A 16,740-nucleotide genomic window follows, 5' to 3' on the forward strand; every position below is an offset into this window, starting at 1 on the left:
AAACACAGCCACAAAAATGAGCAAAATGGCCACCAGATGCTGAATGCCCCTGCACTGCGTTGCCTTTTCTCATTGTCCCTTCTTGTTCTGCTCACAAGCGTGTCTAGAGAAGACACATCTGCTTTTCTAACATATTGCTTGAGCTTGCATGAGCAATTCACTTAAAATAATTGCTAGTGGAAGTAATTTAGGAGAATTCCTACAGAAATGAAGTGTGGTGTGACCCCTTCAGCCAGCAGCACTCCCAGTTGTGAGGCACTAGAAGTCTGTGCTCTCAGAGATGTCTTCTCCTGGAAGCCAGCCCGGAGCAGGGTTGGAGCAGCCAGCGCCCTTTGGCAAGGTTTCTGCTGATTCTTTACAACTCTGCAGAGATAAAGCACCAAAATCTTTGGTAAAGTCTAAAATTTCTTACTGTGCTGATCCCAGTGGCGTGTTGTACTATGGATGGACTGTCAGCTCCCCGATGCTATTGGGCCTCCTTTCTCTGCTGATTCACCACACATTATCAAGCTCTCAGAATCTTCTTTACATATTTCTAGTGGTCTGCTTCTGGTGGAAGAGAGATGGGCTGGTTATGAAGAGGCTGCTGAATTTGAAGAGTCAGGAACTACATGCTCAGCACGATCTGTAAGCACGGGACTGTCTATTTCCGGCACATTGAAATCCAGGCAATATTTGCAAACACTTCTATTTTATTTTTTTTTCCCCCAGACAGCAAGAAAGAATAGTGTTATGACTATTTACTTTGTTGTTGTCATTTAACTGCCTGGAAGGAATTTGTAGCAAGGTGGGGTTCATTGTTTTCTTCCAGATAATAGCTATTGGAGATGTGGCACTGAGGGATATGGTTAGATGTCATCATGGGGGTGGGTTGTTGGTTGGACTAGATGATCTTAGTGATGTTTTCCAACTTTAATGATTCTATGATACTATGAATCTGCTAATATTTATTTATAATGTCACCTGTGAGCAAGTGCTACCATACTAGAAAGTACCCAGGTGCAACAGGAATCTCCCTGCAAGCACCTGCCCTGGGATGAAGAGCCATCACAAGCTCCCTCTTGATCTTCCCCTGTGCGTGACTGCAACCCATAGAGTAGCTCTAACAAATACAGAGAGGAAGCAGCAATTGACAGGCACTGCACACGGTCAGAGCCAATAAGTAAGAGCAAGGCTCAGACAGCACAAGAAACGAACTACTCTTTACATTTGTCTCTTCAGTTTTCAAGTCTATAGATTTTGTTTGGTTTGATCTTGACTCTGTCAACTGACATGCTATGAACGTTAAGAAAACAAACTGGTCTACTCTGATTTCCTTACCATTTACAGAAACAGGTCTGAGTTTATTGCTCTGAAATTTGCATTTATGTATGTATATTTAAGCAATGTCACGGAATGCTTCAATGCCTGCTGATCACTAAGTTGTAAGGAAACAGGAAGCCATAAGCGTGCCAAGCATTCTTCCTAAGAAAAATGTGTGTATTAGAGTCATATGTCTATGCATACATATATAAATGTGTGTGTATCTTTTTATGTAAAGATAGTCATACCTACAATTTGTTCTACATGTGTGTAAGAGGTGTCTGTAAAAGGCAGCCAGCAGTCTAACAAGCCAATAAAATCTCACCCCAGGTGCTCCAGCTAGGAAGCAAAGGGAATTTTATTAAATCTGTTACTGAGCTTGGCATGTAAATCAACCCTTACCTAGCACTATCCATAATATTAATTAAGAAATGGCACCATAGAGAAATTTGAGCACATTCAGTCCTTGGAAGGGACACATGAGATCTATATTAGACTATCTGCTGGGAGCATAGTGAAGAATGTAAACTCTAGACAGAGCTATTCTAGGGATCTACTTTTTCCCATTGGAAATCAGAGCTGTGTCAAGACTGATGTCTTCTGTGGAAGTAGATTGATTTTGGCAGCACCTTCCCTTTGGGAAAAGCGAAGCAAAATGTCTTGTTTGGAATCAGCAGCCGTGTCTCATCCACGCCAGTCATCCAGTGCCTCACAGAGCCTGTTTTCTCTTAGGGCTGTGATGGAGGATGTTACACTACAGACTGGGAGGCCAGTGGAGACCAAATCCAGTACAAGCAGAACTGGGGCAGGTTGCAGGACAGGCAGGGAGCATCGTGTCAGCTGACAGCAAATAGCTCCCCAGTGCTGAGAAGAGCTCTTTAGTTGAGGCTCACCCCAACTGCTCTGACAGCCCTTCTTCTCCCTGATTTTCTCTCCAGTTCCTTTACTTTCTATATTCATATTCAATAGTGAAAACAGAAGAACTTGCTGATGCCGTAGGTCACACATGTCACCACCTTCCCATAGAGCTGTCCCAAGCGCTATCCACTCCAGGTGGGAACTGGCACTGAACTGAGTGGAATGGGGCAACATCTCACCATAGGAATGAAAACATGGATGCTTTAATTCCCAGGGAGGAAAAACTTCTTTTTCTGTCTGACACTTCTCCATGAATGTAGTTTGTTGTGGTCTGGGAGGCTGCCAAAGACAGGGTGGAGTAGTTAGAGGCATCAACTCTTTGTTTCCCAATCCATGCAGTGTATTAACACACCCAGCTGAGCAAGGGTTTGCTTCCACAGGTGCTTCCTAGCTTTCTCCTTGTCTGAAGTAGTAGGAGCTATAACTCTGTGCTGCTCTGCCATCCCAGTCACCATCCATGACTTCTCCTGCTCTGGGGGTGACTGTGGGCTGGCAACAGCTGCTCCACATCTGTCCCTCAGTGCTGCTGGGTGACAGTTTTTTTTTTATTAAACAAACACAACCGAAGCTCAAGGGGGTTGAAATTAGCCACATGTTTGGCTGATTCCAGTCAACAGTTTCAGAAATCAAAAATGAAGCAAGCTTCAAAAATTCTTTAGCATTTCAGTTTTCCCTTTATATATTAAAATGATTTGACTTTTCCTTTTAAAGAACCCTTCAGAAAGATATCTATCAGAAAGACAATTTGAGCTAAAACAATAGATTCTCTGTTGATCAGTCTGTGAAAACATTTTCTTCTTTAACTGCTCCATTAAAGAAATTCAGCTCATTCTAAATCATTTATCTTATTCCTTCCCTTAGTTCCTTATTAATTTACCAAAAAGTTGATCTCTTTCCAGCTCCTCTTCATCCACGTTCTCCATGAACTGTCTCTTCCTGATCTCCTCGCCTATATTTATTGAAGCTGAATGACCCGACTGTAATGGAAGCTAAATTACTCTGAGTATTTCCCATCTTCCCTTTCTTGTCAGCAGGATGTATTTCTTCTTTTCATTCCTCCTTTGAAGAATGTGTCCTTTCTGCACCTTGATTTTTTTTCTTAGGCTCATGTCTTTTTAGTGTCTCTTCTCTAATTTGCACATCAAGCATGTGGCTCATGCATTCCAGAACAGAGTATGTCCCCAGGAATGGCCATTCCCTGAAGGCCATTTTACCTGTGAGAGTGAAAATGGCCAAGCTCTCAAGTGCTGTGTGCCAGCACATCCCCAACACCACTATGTGGGTATAAAATGTTTTACAGTCCTCTGAAGAAATGGTTCATCAAGAAAGATTACTAAATACTTTACAGGAGAAGAGCTAAGGGTCACCTTGCCCGGGGCTGATGTACAGTCAGTTCTAGTCTGTTATGTCTATCATTTTTATTAGACTTGCTTTCCTTACAGGCAACCTCCATACAAGCTTCTTATTGGATAATCTGCTCTTCATCATGATGTACATTTCAATCCACATATTTACATGATCAGGGCTGTATGGGAAATAAGACCCACATCAATCCACATTTGTACACCCACTTTGGAAAATATTTCACTGCTGAGCTGTCAGGAATCATTACAAACCCAAGGAGCTAATGCCCTCATACAAATGCTATCAACTCACCTCCAGGACCAGAGATGATGTATGAACCGCTTTAGGCTCTCTGCCTTCCTTGGTGCTCAGAAATGCTGTTCTTTTCTGGAAAGGAGAATTCTTATTGTAGCAGAAGCCTACACATCTGCACTTAAGGAGCAAAGAGATAAAGCCTTGAGCTGCGAGGACTCATCCTCCTTGTGCAGCTGCACACCATGTGCTGAGTTCATTGGGTCTTGTGCTGCAGTGCTGACAAGCACCAAGCACCTTGCTGAGACAATGATCATTGTTCCTGGCACATCCCACAATGCCTCCAGGGCCTTTCTGCCAGCAAAGCCCTTGCCTTCTCTTAGCTTCCTGGGTAGAAATAGGATGTCAGTGTGTAATCACACCATAAAGGCAGTAGGAAGGTAAATGTCTAAATGTGAGAACACTAAAGCCATAATATAACATTATTCCAGTCAGATGGCACTTCTGTAATTCTTTTAAATACAACAACAACAAAAACTGTGTGAGGGGGAACTGTCATGTCATGGCCTGAACTGATGATTGAGCGCCTGGTGAAGGCTGGCCCAGGAAGCACAGGTGAAGGCAATTCACCTGTGCCTCCTGCATGACCAGAAGGGGTGAGCTGTAGACTCATTTAAGGGCTAGCCTCCAAAGGGAGAATCTCTCCTAGATGGAGGTTGTTTTCTGAGAAGGAGTGTTCTGTAGCTAAATCATCAATCATCACCAGTTGGGTGAGTCAATTTTTTTATTTTTAAACTTTATATATGGTTGCTGATATTCTTAATGATACTTTGCCTAGTATTGCGAAGAGTTTATCAGAAGTTGTTTTACTGCTTCTAAGGACCAGTACAGTGCTTCAATTTTTTTTCTTGTTTCTCATATCCATTTTGGTAAAGATCTTCCTTTTTTAGTGATTTTTTTATTCTGGTAATTGCCTTTTAAAGAAAGGGATGGCAAAGAACTGATAGTAGTGAAGGAAGGCAGAATGCTGTGGAGAAGAAGCTTCAAAGCAAGTAGTACTTTAAATAGAATTTTCATGCTTTATCTGAACGTAAGTGCTAGCTGTGGTAGGTCCTCAGGGACCCTTGCTATCTGCAACACAGGAGAGAGGACTCTTCTGTAGAACTTGCTGATCTTGGCAGCTCCCCATTGTGCACAATGGTGGGATGCTCCCTCATCAGTTCCCTCCCTCCGATTGGATTTGTGCTCATTGGAAGGGGTTTAAAAACCAGAGAAAGAAAAAAATAAGGGTCTTGGAAGGGGTTCCACATATGATGGCACTCAGTTTTCTATCAGCATGTGAAATCTAAGTCTTCTTTTCTCAAAGTTATTGCCTATTTAAAAGGGTTTCCCTGTTTTATGTCAGCTCGTGGATGACACAACGTCAGACTCAGAATTAACAAGGATAATGAGGACTAGAATGTCATTAGACTAAATGCAAATGTAGTGCTCAGAACTGGCCTAGACCTTTGCCCCAAAGCCAAATGTATTCAAGGCTAAATCCTGGGTGCAAATAGTCCAGGACATGACCTGTATCTTAGACTAAATCCAGACACTGAACTTGAGAAACCCGTTGTGTTTTTTTGCTTTTTATTTTTATGCACTACTTAGGTTCTGTCTGTATGATAGGTATGAAAGAAGAAATGCAAAAATACTACAAAGGGGGTCATCCTTCAGCTTCCACTAGTCGGATCAGAAAGGGAAGTGGCTAGAAAGTCTAGATATGTTTGAAAGATTTCCAGGAGTCATTTGCAGGCTCATCAAGTCTGGATGGATTCCTGGTGATCACCCAAGTTGCTAGGTCTTCTGTGCTCAATGGTTTCAGGGAAGTCTATCCCCCTGTGTGAAAGGACACCTTATCTTTTCTTCTGCCAAGAGTTTTCAAAGAATGGAAGTGAAAGTTCTCAGGGAAACCTGCATGAGTGGTTTCTATCTGATATACTGCCTCTGAAATGAGCTCAGGTTGGCCACTGCTTCATGCTGGTCCACAACTTCTTTTGTGCTGTGGCAGGTGGGTGGAAATGAGACTTTGTAGTTCACATGTAACTCATATTTCTTTTTCTCCTTCATTCTGAAATGGATTAAAAGCCAAAATAAAAAGAAGATCTTACGGTAGGATTTGGGGTGGGGAGATTCTAAAAAATTATTGAGAAAGAGTCCAATGGATTTCTTTTTCTAGACATGAAAGGTCTTAAATGACCCATTTTGGAAAAGGGTTTCACTTCCAAATAGTCAACTTTCAAAAAGGAAAATAATTGTAATGCGTCTTCTGAGAGTTTTTATTTGCTACAAAATCCCAGGGGTACACTTCTCCCTTCTGGTTGCTGATTTCATTTCATATCTATCTTTTCCTCTCAGGCAACTTGAGTGTTTCCTACACTGAAACTGTTGTTTTTGCCTTTCTAGTGTAACTTCTTTCCTTCCTCACATAGGGATCTCCACTACTGGCTCAGGCCTGAGCTTATGATCCCACATTTCTGAAGCATCCACAATTGCCACTGACATCAGCGTCTTTAATGAAGCTAAGCTGCAAATACAGGATTAAAATGAGGCTCACATTTCAGCTGTACTGTTTGGAAGCTGGGCTGGCTTTTAACTGCGTGCAAAATGAAGCATTGAGCATGTCGCTCTTTGCTGTTAGGTACCAGGCTGTGATTTCTATCCTAACACTGCACTCCATCAAAAAACCTTGTGTCCAGGGACCTGTTAGGTAGACCTGCTGCACAAAGAAGCAGGTTCTTTCTCAAAGCTCTGTATAAAACTTGCATCTGCACATATCCTTCTTGTTCTCAGGTTAGCTTTTATTGCCGATGGCTGCTTGCCAGGGCAGGGTTTACTAGCAAAACTCAAGTGGGAGTAGTTTCAAGAGACTAAAAATCCATCAGAACTTTAAGACTACTTTTCCCCCATTTCTGTAGGAATAACACCCCTTCACCACCCTCCCTTCTCCTCTGCGTGTGTTGCTCTGGTAAGTTATTTATCAATAAAAATTCCTCAGCCAACACATAATTGGATTTCTATAAAAGCTTTCAAAACTGAGCTTCACCAACCTGTGAGAGGCTGACAATTAACTTGACAGAGGAGTTAGCACTTCCAGCTCTGCTGTATTCACTGCCTGCCTTTTTCAGAACAATTGCTTTCCCATTTTGTTCTGGTTATAGGAGGAGCAGGTGAAAATTAACTAGTTTTTTTTACCAGGCAGCTCAGGTGGTTGGCTGACATGTGATGTGCTAGCAAATAAATGCTCTGGGAATTGCTACTGGCAGTGGCTTTTAAACTGGTGCTCACTGGGTAAGGACATGGGAGGAAATATGCATGTGAAAGCTACAGGCAAATTTCAGGGAGTCTCTATTTGAGGGTGTTGGCTGGGCAAACTTATGTCAGAGGTGAGATGGTCCATGGAAGCTGGGAGGCATGAACTGCCCCACAGAAAAGCAGGAACTGTCAGTGTCACTTGCCATCATCATCACAGGCAGTGGTGTGACTCGTCATTAATGTCATCATCTTGTGGTGCCCAGTGAAATACCAGGGTTCTGTTCTGCTGCGCTTTGCAAGGAGCTTTCAGGTTTGTATTGACAAGAAAGCAGTAGCAAAGCCAGGTGTAATTTTGTGCTGCTGGGTAAAAATGTCTCAGAGCCCATGATGAGCTCTCCCTCACTTCCCAAGTGCAGATCTCCTGTGGAAATGGCATCTTGTCCTGCTGGGGTTAAGATGGTCTTTTGCAAGTAAGTAGAACCAGAATCTCTTCTTCCACATGGTTGATTCTATCAGTTCCCTCCAGTGGCTATCATCTGCTCCTCTCTTCATGACCTATTTCAACAGTTTTTCTTTCTCAATTTGGGGCTCCAAGTGACGGCTCTTCCTGTTGTCAACATCCTCCAGAAATTTGCTCTTCTCTGCCTTTTAGCTTCCATATGCACAAATCCTTCTCTGTTTCATGTAACCAGCCCATTAGTTGTCCCTGTGCCTCTGACAAAGGCTGGGTCTGAGTTTGATTTTTCCAGTGGACACCAGAAAGTAGTGGGCTGCCTTAGGGCTGTAGGGACATGCAAACATTTCTGATGAAGCAGGCGGAGGTTACAGACCAGATTCAGGTCTAAATCAAACTCCAAACACTTCTGAAATGAAGCTTGAGACTGAATCTGGGCTAGAAGTTCACCACGGTTCCTATTGTGAATAGGAGCCAGAGCTAAGTTAGTACCAAGCTGTTTTGAACTCTCCAAATAAAACACATGGAGCACTTCTGACTGTGAGGGAGAAGAGCTGGAGACAGAGCAGAGGAGCTCTGCAGCAGATCCTGAGGTGGAACCTCTTCTGAGGGCTGGTGTCTTGGCCTGGGCCACCCGCCTTTGTGTCCTTCTGCTGGTGGTGGCTGAGAGATGGACTGGTTCTGCTGCAAGAGGAGTAATTGCTTTACATTTGGCTTCCTGTTTGAATAAAGCCAGAAGACCAAATTACCAAAGCATTTTGAAGGCAAAGAATTCCATGAGAATTGAATTAGGAGCATGGAAACACTATTTTTGAGGCATTCTCAACAAAGATTAAAAAAACAACGGCAATACTGATGAGAACAGCTTTTTCCATCTTGACTGAATGTTTTGAAACAAAATAGCTTTATTCTGCTCCAAAGCTCAAGTGGAGGCAAGTTTTCTTTTTGCTTCATTTCATCTCCTCTCGCTGGAATATTGGAAAACATCTGTCACAATGGCCACATTCCCCTTGTCTCCCCCTAAACGTATATTGCTTCACTTGAAACCACATTTTCTGATAGGAAAAAATATTCGGGCATAATCACTTTGTGAGAAAAGACACCAAGCTGTCTGGGAACAAGCTGTAACTCAATGCAATGTCTCTGTTCATGGAGAACTTCTCCAGGCTCTTGGTTCCCCTCTGCACATGGGCTTGTAAATAAAACATCAAGCTTGCTGCCCTTGCAGCCCCAGCAGATGGAAATAATCTGTGTTGGCTGCATATTGTTTTACACCCTGGGGAAATCAAGCAGGTGGTGACACAGTTACCTTTTGCTGGGACTTTAAAGCAGTCCCCTGTGTGGGGGGACTGCCCATGGACAGAATTCCATGCCAGAGCTGGATGTTGGTAGCAGAAAGCACTGGTGGACGATTCACGGTTTCTGCAGCTCCTTCTCTCTTCTGATCCCTTGAAACTGTCTGTGTGGGGACACTGTGCTGCCTGAGAGAAGGCAGCCGCCTGCAGCATCCCCTGCTTTCCCAGGAACTTCACCTTTTTTCAAAGCAGAGGCTGCAGTCAAAACTGAATTGCAAATTGTGCTCCCAGCCTCTAATGTCAACCTTTCTGCCTGATTTCAGCATGCGTTTCCCAGTCTGCAAGTGCTAGTTTCTCTTACTGCAAAATCCTTCTGGGTTTTAAGACTATTCTTTCTTCCTCTGCAATACATTTTACTTATTCCTGTGTGTATAGAAGGTCATCCCAGAAGGCAAAGGTTAGGTCATGTGGTGGTTTGTGGGGAAAACAATGAAGCTTTGGCAGGGTCTGTGCTCCCCATGCCTGGTGAGGTTTAGATAAGGGATAACCAATAAGCTGTCTATGCTGGGAGAAGGAGATTTGGAATCTGCTCATCTCCTTTGCTGCATGATTAGGAAAGATTTCAGAGCTCCCTCATCTCTGACCCTCTGGTTGTGTTTGAAATATTCCATAGGATCTGGAGAGAAAGACAAGTATTGTCTTTCATAAACATAGCAGGCTTTGTAAAACAACTTCTCAGTTTCTTTCTCCTCTTCAGCTTTCCAGGGAGTCATGGACAGGGAAAGAGAAAAAAAAAAAAAAAAGAGTGGGCATTAAAAAAAAAAAAAAAACCAAAACTTCTAAGTAAAAAGTTTCAGGTTTTGACTTTCAGTTTTCTCAAAATAAAAATAGGTCAGAAAGACTGAAAGAAAGGAAAATGGGAGAGGGAGGCTGCAGGGGAGGGGAAGACTAGCATTCATCTTTGTCCAAGACAAAATCCACCTTGAACTGTGAAAAATCTTGCAACCGATCCTCTGCCCATCACTCCCTTTTCAAGCACAGAAACAAGCTAAGCTTTTGCTAACCCAGAATCTGTCTGCACACAACTATATGTTGTTGTAAGAGAACACATAAGCTGTACAGATCTCAAGTGATTTCCATACATATTTTTCCCCCTAGAAATGTGGCTTTTAGCTGGAGCCTTAATTCCAGCAGGCAGCTAGGGATGCACTTTGTATTTATAATGTTATCTGTACCAGGTGTTCTGTTGCATGGGATTTGCACTCCCATCTCACAGAGATACACAGTAAAGTTTTAGGTCAGGGCATAAGAACTGCTATCAAACAGACCCAACAAGGGCATCAGAAAGAAAGTGCTTTTTGGCATGTGCTGGTGTTAGGATGGAGAATAATCCAGGCAAAGCATCATGCTACTACATGTGTTAGGGAGCCTTGGTCTCAAAAGGAAGCTCTGAAATCAGTAGTGTGATTAGAGGCAGGAAAAGCAATTAGTGACCAGGAAGGCATGCTGTGCAAAAAGATACTGCAAAAACTGGGACTTGCTTTGCGGGGGAGATTAAAACAAAACAAAACAAAAAACACAAATACAAGGGATGTTATGGAAGCAGACAGAACTAGCAGGGCCATTCAGAGACCAGATCACCACAGAGCTTCTGCTGCTGCATCTCCTGGTGCATGAATTCCCCGAATGTGCAGGCAATCCTGAGACTCAGTTATTGTATCTGAGTATAACTAGGGGAATGGCTTCTCTGCTTGCTGCAAATAAATATGAGGCTTTAGATGTGGGGAGATCAGTGAGGCTCACAGTGACATAGGGTGTTCCTCAAAGCTAAGGGGAGTATTCACAGCAGTATTAATTAAGTTTCAAAAACAAGAGTATGGGGAAAGTTATAAAACATATTGGCAGACAACTGCTAATAAAGAAAATTAGTAAGGCACTTCCCTAGTGGGCAATTTCTCCTTTTCTTTAGCAGCACCTGGTTTGGAATATAGCTGGAGTTGGGATATTGGCCCAGCTGTCTAAGGCAATTTGGCAAGCTGGATGTTCTTCCCTTCTGACTTTACTCCTATAAGTCAGTGAAAGTTTAAAATGCTCTGCTTTCTGACTTTCCTTCCATGTGTTTTCGCAGCATCCATTGCTATGTTCCTTATTTATACATCCAAGGCCAGTGTTTACATTTCAGTTTTCTCTAACTAGCTCTATATGTCTATAAATTCTGAAGTCTGAATTTGTAGAGCAGTGAAGAATAATTTCATTTGGAGTTTTGATTTTAGGTAAGGCTGTGTTCATCTTGTGACGTTTCCAGACCAATTGGAAACCTCAGGAGGAAGTGGGGGCTCGAGAGTTTTGCAGATTAGTTTTGCTCACTGTAGAAGATGGAATAACTTGGATAAACACTGACTAATCAGCACAGCTTCTTAGTACTTATCTGCCACAGATCCAGACTGCTTACTCCTTACTACTCCCCTAGCACTAGTTTTTGCCAGACATAATCACAAATATTCCTGTTTCCTGATAACACAGAGAGAAGCAGAATTGATTCAGAGAAATGTTGGTGCATGCAAGAGCACAGGCAGCTGGTGCTTCTGCTTGTGCTGGTGTTAGATGGGGGCTCATCAGAGCCAGCCTGATGTCCAGACCAGATGTGGCTGGAGAGAGGGAGTGGGAAGTGTGGCTTCTGAAGAACACAGATAGCTGGGGATAATCTCTGCTGTCAGCTCCTGAATTTCACTTCCAAATAGCCCTGTGAGGTGTGCTTATGAGATGGTGACATAGAGATGAGAAAAAGCCTGGCAGGAGGTGGACCCTTCTGAACGTATACTGCAGTGCTGTTGACTTTGGCAAACTCAGTGAGCTTCTAACCCTAACTCATCAAATTTGAAGTTCACAGGGAGATTTTTTCTTTTTTCATGACTGTTTTTATTTGAAGACCAGAAAGGTAGCTCTCATACACTGGCTGCTGCTAAACCTCCCACCTCCAGAGCTGTTCTGCTGTGCTAGGAGAGAAAGGGGTGCTCCAGCCTCCTGCCCCCTCATCTCTGTACACACCATCCACAGAGACAGACCTCTGTGCATGGACACCAGGGCGTAAATCCTGAGCAGCAGGAGATGAGATTATATTGTCACATTTACCCGTGTCTTGACTTATATCTGTGTCTATAGTTCTCTTAGCCTTTTTGTGAGGATACTTCTATTCATTTATTTTCTCATGTTACCAGTGACATTAATAGCCGAGCAGCAGCTGCTGCCAGAAGAATGATCCTGTTTATAGGCACAATGAAGAACGGTCTTTTAAATTATTTGAGATAAATAAATCTTTGTTCTCCAGGCAGGAGAAATGATTTGATTCAGGAAGGTAACTCAGCAGACAAATGCCTTCCCTCCAAAGGGCTCAAGAAATGCTGGTAATAAAGAATGTAATCACCGTAGCAGATTTATTTATCCGCTTTCTCTCCATCACTTGTCATGTACTTCTAAAACCGAGCTGACTCCCAGCGGGACCAATTCGCAAGACATTTATGGCAAAAGTTATGTCCAGCCAAACCAGATGGAGAGCAGAGAGCACAGTGCACGGCAGGAGAGCAGATGTTTTATAATCATTCCTGCATCGTTCCTGGTCACTAGCCAGTTGTATTGGGATTACTTGGTCCCCATGCATGAGCAGTATGGCTTTGCACTCTGCAGAGATACATGCTTGTCCAGATGCCTGCTTGGGAGATATATCGGGAGCCTCAGTCCTGGTATTTTTATGATACCTTGGTGCTGCACCTCAGTCTCTGTGTTGATGATAAACAAAGGGAGTGAGCATCAGAACAACTGCAATCACAATTTTCACAGCCATATCCAGCACCAGCGTGGCTGCTATGGAGCTCTCTCCATCTCAGTCTGAGACTGTGTGTGACTCCTGGATGGCTGTCAGCCCTCACTTCTTGGAGGACCCATCTGCAGAGGAAGGAGCTGCAGCCTCTCTGCTTTGCTGTGGGTAGGGCACATGGCAGGCTGGGGGGCAACTGGCACAAAGCAGGTGTGATGGCAAACTCCTTATGTTGTGCTCAGCACCTCCAGAGCTCTCTGCAAAATGCAGAGAGAAAAGATCCTGTCCTATCTTCTTACAGCTAGAGCTGTCTTTTCACAGCTGAAGCTGAAAGGTCCAGGAGTGTGAAGGGGGATCTGAGGTACCTCAGGTGGTACAAGAGGTTGAAGGCTAAGAAAAATTTCTCCAAGAGAGTGGATGGGCACTGGAACAAGCTGCCTGGGGAGGTGGTGGAGTGACTGACTGTGGAGGTATTCAAGAAAAGGGCAGAATGCTGTACTGAGGGACATGGTTAATGAGCTATATTGCTGGTAGGTGGATAATTGAACTAGATGATCTTAGAGGTCTTTTCCATCCTTAATATTCTATGATTTTTTTATATGGTTCATGTATATCTCTGTTGCTATTTCATATCTATGTATCTATACGTTCACGAAGAATATGCTGGCATTTTGGTTCAGACAAGCACCAGTCTGAGAAACATGACTAAAGGAGGTGTCTGCATTAAGGATATTAGGTGCTACAGCGAAAGATTGGTGGTCCAGCAGATGATTTCCTATTGTGAGCACAATTATCTTTCTAGTTCCTGCCTTTTTCAATCAGGAAAGGATCTCAGTGCTGAGCGTTCTTTGTAGCAGGCTCAAGACAGAAAAGAATTAGAGGGCAAATAGAGGTGATGGAGAGTCCATCAGCCAGCTTGGGAGCAGCAGTACTGGGCTACTTGGGAAAAGGCAGGAAGGCAAAATCCTAATGCTCAGGAGCCCTGAAGTACGTACAGTGCTGATAGTGAAACAAAGGGCTGAGAGCAGCTGGATACGGTCTGTGCAGTTTCATGCTGGGACTGCATTGGTGTAAAAATTTCCATCCCTTAACTGGATTCATCTGGGACTTGGCTTTCAGTGAGCTGTGATTAACGTGTGGTCCCTTCCACTGCCCTGTTGGGAAGGAGGGAGATGGTATGCTCCCATTCCTTTGGCAAGTCTTTGCCAGGAACTGTTCTGTGGAGAGAAAGGTGTTCAGTTGCTCTCTGAGGCTGGAGATGCCAATTGGCAGGAGAAGTGCGTGCTGGAGGAAGATGGGGAATCAGGTCTTGTTACTGCCTCATGTCAGGGCTCTCCTGGTGTTCAGAGGACTCTAGGTTGCTCAGCCAAGTGCTGATCATGAGGGTGCAATTTGCAGCAGATTTGTGTGGGTGGGTCTCCTTGGAGAAGATGATACTAGCCCAAGACAGAGCCAAGTGATCTCGCTTTCCCAAGGATGACGAGAAGATAAAACATGTTATGACTAAAAAATATTTTGCAGCACAAAATCTGGAAGCTGTCGCAAGTGTGGAATTGCAATTAAAATTCTGTCCTATTTACAGCCTCACCATTAAAGAGCAGGTCACCAGGACCCTTTTGTTGATGACAGCCAGGACTATTGGTAGCCAGTATCTATTGCTCATAGTGTGGTGGCTGCAGAACTGTGTTTAGGCAGGAGAATTTCTTTGCAGAGAATAATTTTGTTATTTCCACCTGGAAAATGTTACTTATTTTAAGAGTTAGGTCGATCAGGAGGTACAAACCCCACCAAGCAATAGATCTGCCTTGAAAAAATCATATCCAAATCTGACCTTTCTAGCTTAATCTCTGGGAGATTGTTTCCCAGGGGTAAATAACAGAGGCTTTCATCCTTCGGGCAAGCACAGCCCTAGCGTGGTCTTCCTGAAAGCTTCAGTTGTCCAGAACCGAGAACATATTCCAGCACTGCAGGCAGGGTTACAGTGCATAGAGCAGAGGAAAAATGCAAAAACCTCTCAAGTGTTGCCTGTGGTTTTAGTTGAGCAAAACATGAAGGCATGCGCTTAGCCTGAAATTGTAATACAAGCAATAGTTACTTGTCTACTTAAAGTTAGGCATGTGGTGAAGTACTTTCCTGGATTGGGGCCAGCATGTACAGCATGATGCTACCAGATGAGTAATTGGCAGTGGGGACTGACTGCACACACATGGACTGATGGCATTCTCTAATTTGCCAGCTGAGCTCCTAGGCTGGGCCCTTGGGCTGGGGGCTGCCACACACACCCTTAGGAGATGTACAGCTGCTGGGCTGGGTGATGTGCTTGGGTGATGACAGCTGGGTGACATGGCCATCTTGCTGACATGATGCCAGCAACACTGACAGCTCTGCTGAAGGAGTGCACTGACTGTACCAGAGACTGTCACCTGAGCTCCATAGGCACAAGCAATTGATGTAAATATCAGGGGAAACTTTCTTTTTTTTTTTTTTTTTTTTTCACAGTGAACATGTTTGTTTTGGTTTTATTGCTCTATAACAACAGCAAAGATCAGGTGAATTAAAAGCAGTATCTGTAAGCAGGAAAATGAGATGCATTTTGCCTATTTAAGCATATCTGAGATTAGGCAAATGTGCATTCCATTAAGAGATTTTCTTTAAGGAAAATACATAACGTTAGCAGAGAGAAAGTAGCTGAAGGAAGTAACTGCTAGTGTTACACTGTGCCACCTGGGTATTCTCTGTGACCTAGTGCCAGGAGCTAGCTTTTATTCATTGGAAGCCATACACGATTTGACTGAAGTCTGTGAATGAGGGGATCTGGCTTTTCAATCCTACAGAAAATGCAGCACAGGACGTCAAAAACACCTTTATTCTAAAATGAAACAAAGACGCTTTCTGGATTGCTTAAATACCTGCAGAGAGATTCACATCACTTCACTTCTCTTTTGTTTTTTAATGCTTAAAGTTTTTTTTATCTGCTTAAAATTAAGGGATTTTTAAAAAAATAAATAAATCTTTCCCTGAACTGGTATCATTTAAAAATGATGCTTCCCTACTTCTGAAATGGAGTTTCTTCTCTAAACAAAATGCTAAAGCCAGCTTCCAGAATTTTTTTTTCCACAGTGAAGGAAATACCTTTCCTTAGTTAATGATTCTTTCATTAAAGAATATGGAATGTATTCTGAAAGCCTGTTTGATGAAAGATGGGCTTACTTTACAGCACGCTGGAAAGCAGTCAGCTCTGGCAAGGGCGGTGTGAAGGTTTTTAAAGGACTCAGGAATTCACAACGATTAGGCACTTACACTAAGATGCTTCCCAAAAGGGATTTGGAGCATGGAGCTCTCAGCTATATTTGGTCATAAATATTACTCAGATTTTAATACCATGTGTGGCAAGCCATCTTAGTCTTCAGTGATACTCAGGAATACTGTCTTGTGGGTCTAAAAGAGATCTTTACTGCCAAATATTATGTCTTAAAAATGTATTTGAGAGTAGATCTGTCTTGGATTTAGCAGGGTGTATTGGGATGTAGCTTACCCAACAGCATGGAGATGTATTTCATCAGGAGATTTGAGATTGGATTTTTTTTTTTTTTTTTTTCTGATTGCTTGTGTGCATTTCTTTGGATTGAAAAGCAATATATGAAGCAAAAGTGAAAAACTTAAGGAAAAAAGTCAGCTAAACTTGTTTTTGATGAATTATACACAAAAGCTGTCTTTTGTGTGTGTACATATACATATGGCTTTCGGATACAAAGTGGTCTTTATTAGGAAATGTTCTGACTTAACCTTGATCTTAGGCAGAGGCTTCTTATCTACAGAGCACCCAGCAATGGGATAATCCTATTAGAAGCATTTCAGATACAGGTAACTTCATGAAAAGCACTAAAAGTGCTATTCTGGAGCAGGACTCCTGTCTCACTGCTTAATTATATTTTCTTTCTCTACAAAAATGCAGCTATCTGAAAGGGTAATGAAGTGCTTGCTGTGAAGAAGGGGAGCTCACTGGTTCATTAGCAAAGCAAATGATTTGCCTTTGGCACTGGTTAACCTTCAGGGCCAAATGCCAC

Source organism: Centrocercus urophasianus, unplaced genomic scaffold (genome assembly GCF_019232065.1).
Source record: "Centrocercus urophasianus isolate 14NV4802_14NV808 unplaced genomic scaffold, USGS_Curo_1.0 seq_17, whole genome shotgun sequence".
Lineage (NCBI taxonomy): Eukaryota > Metazoa > Chordata > Aves > Galliformes > Phasianidae > Centrocercus > Centrocercus urophasianus.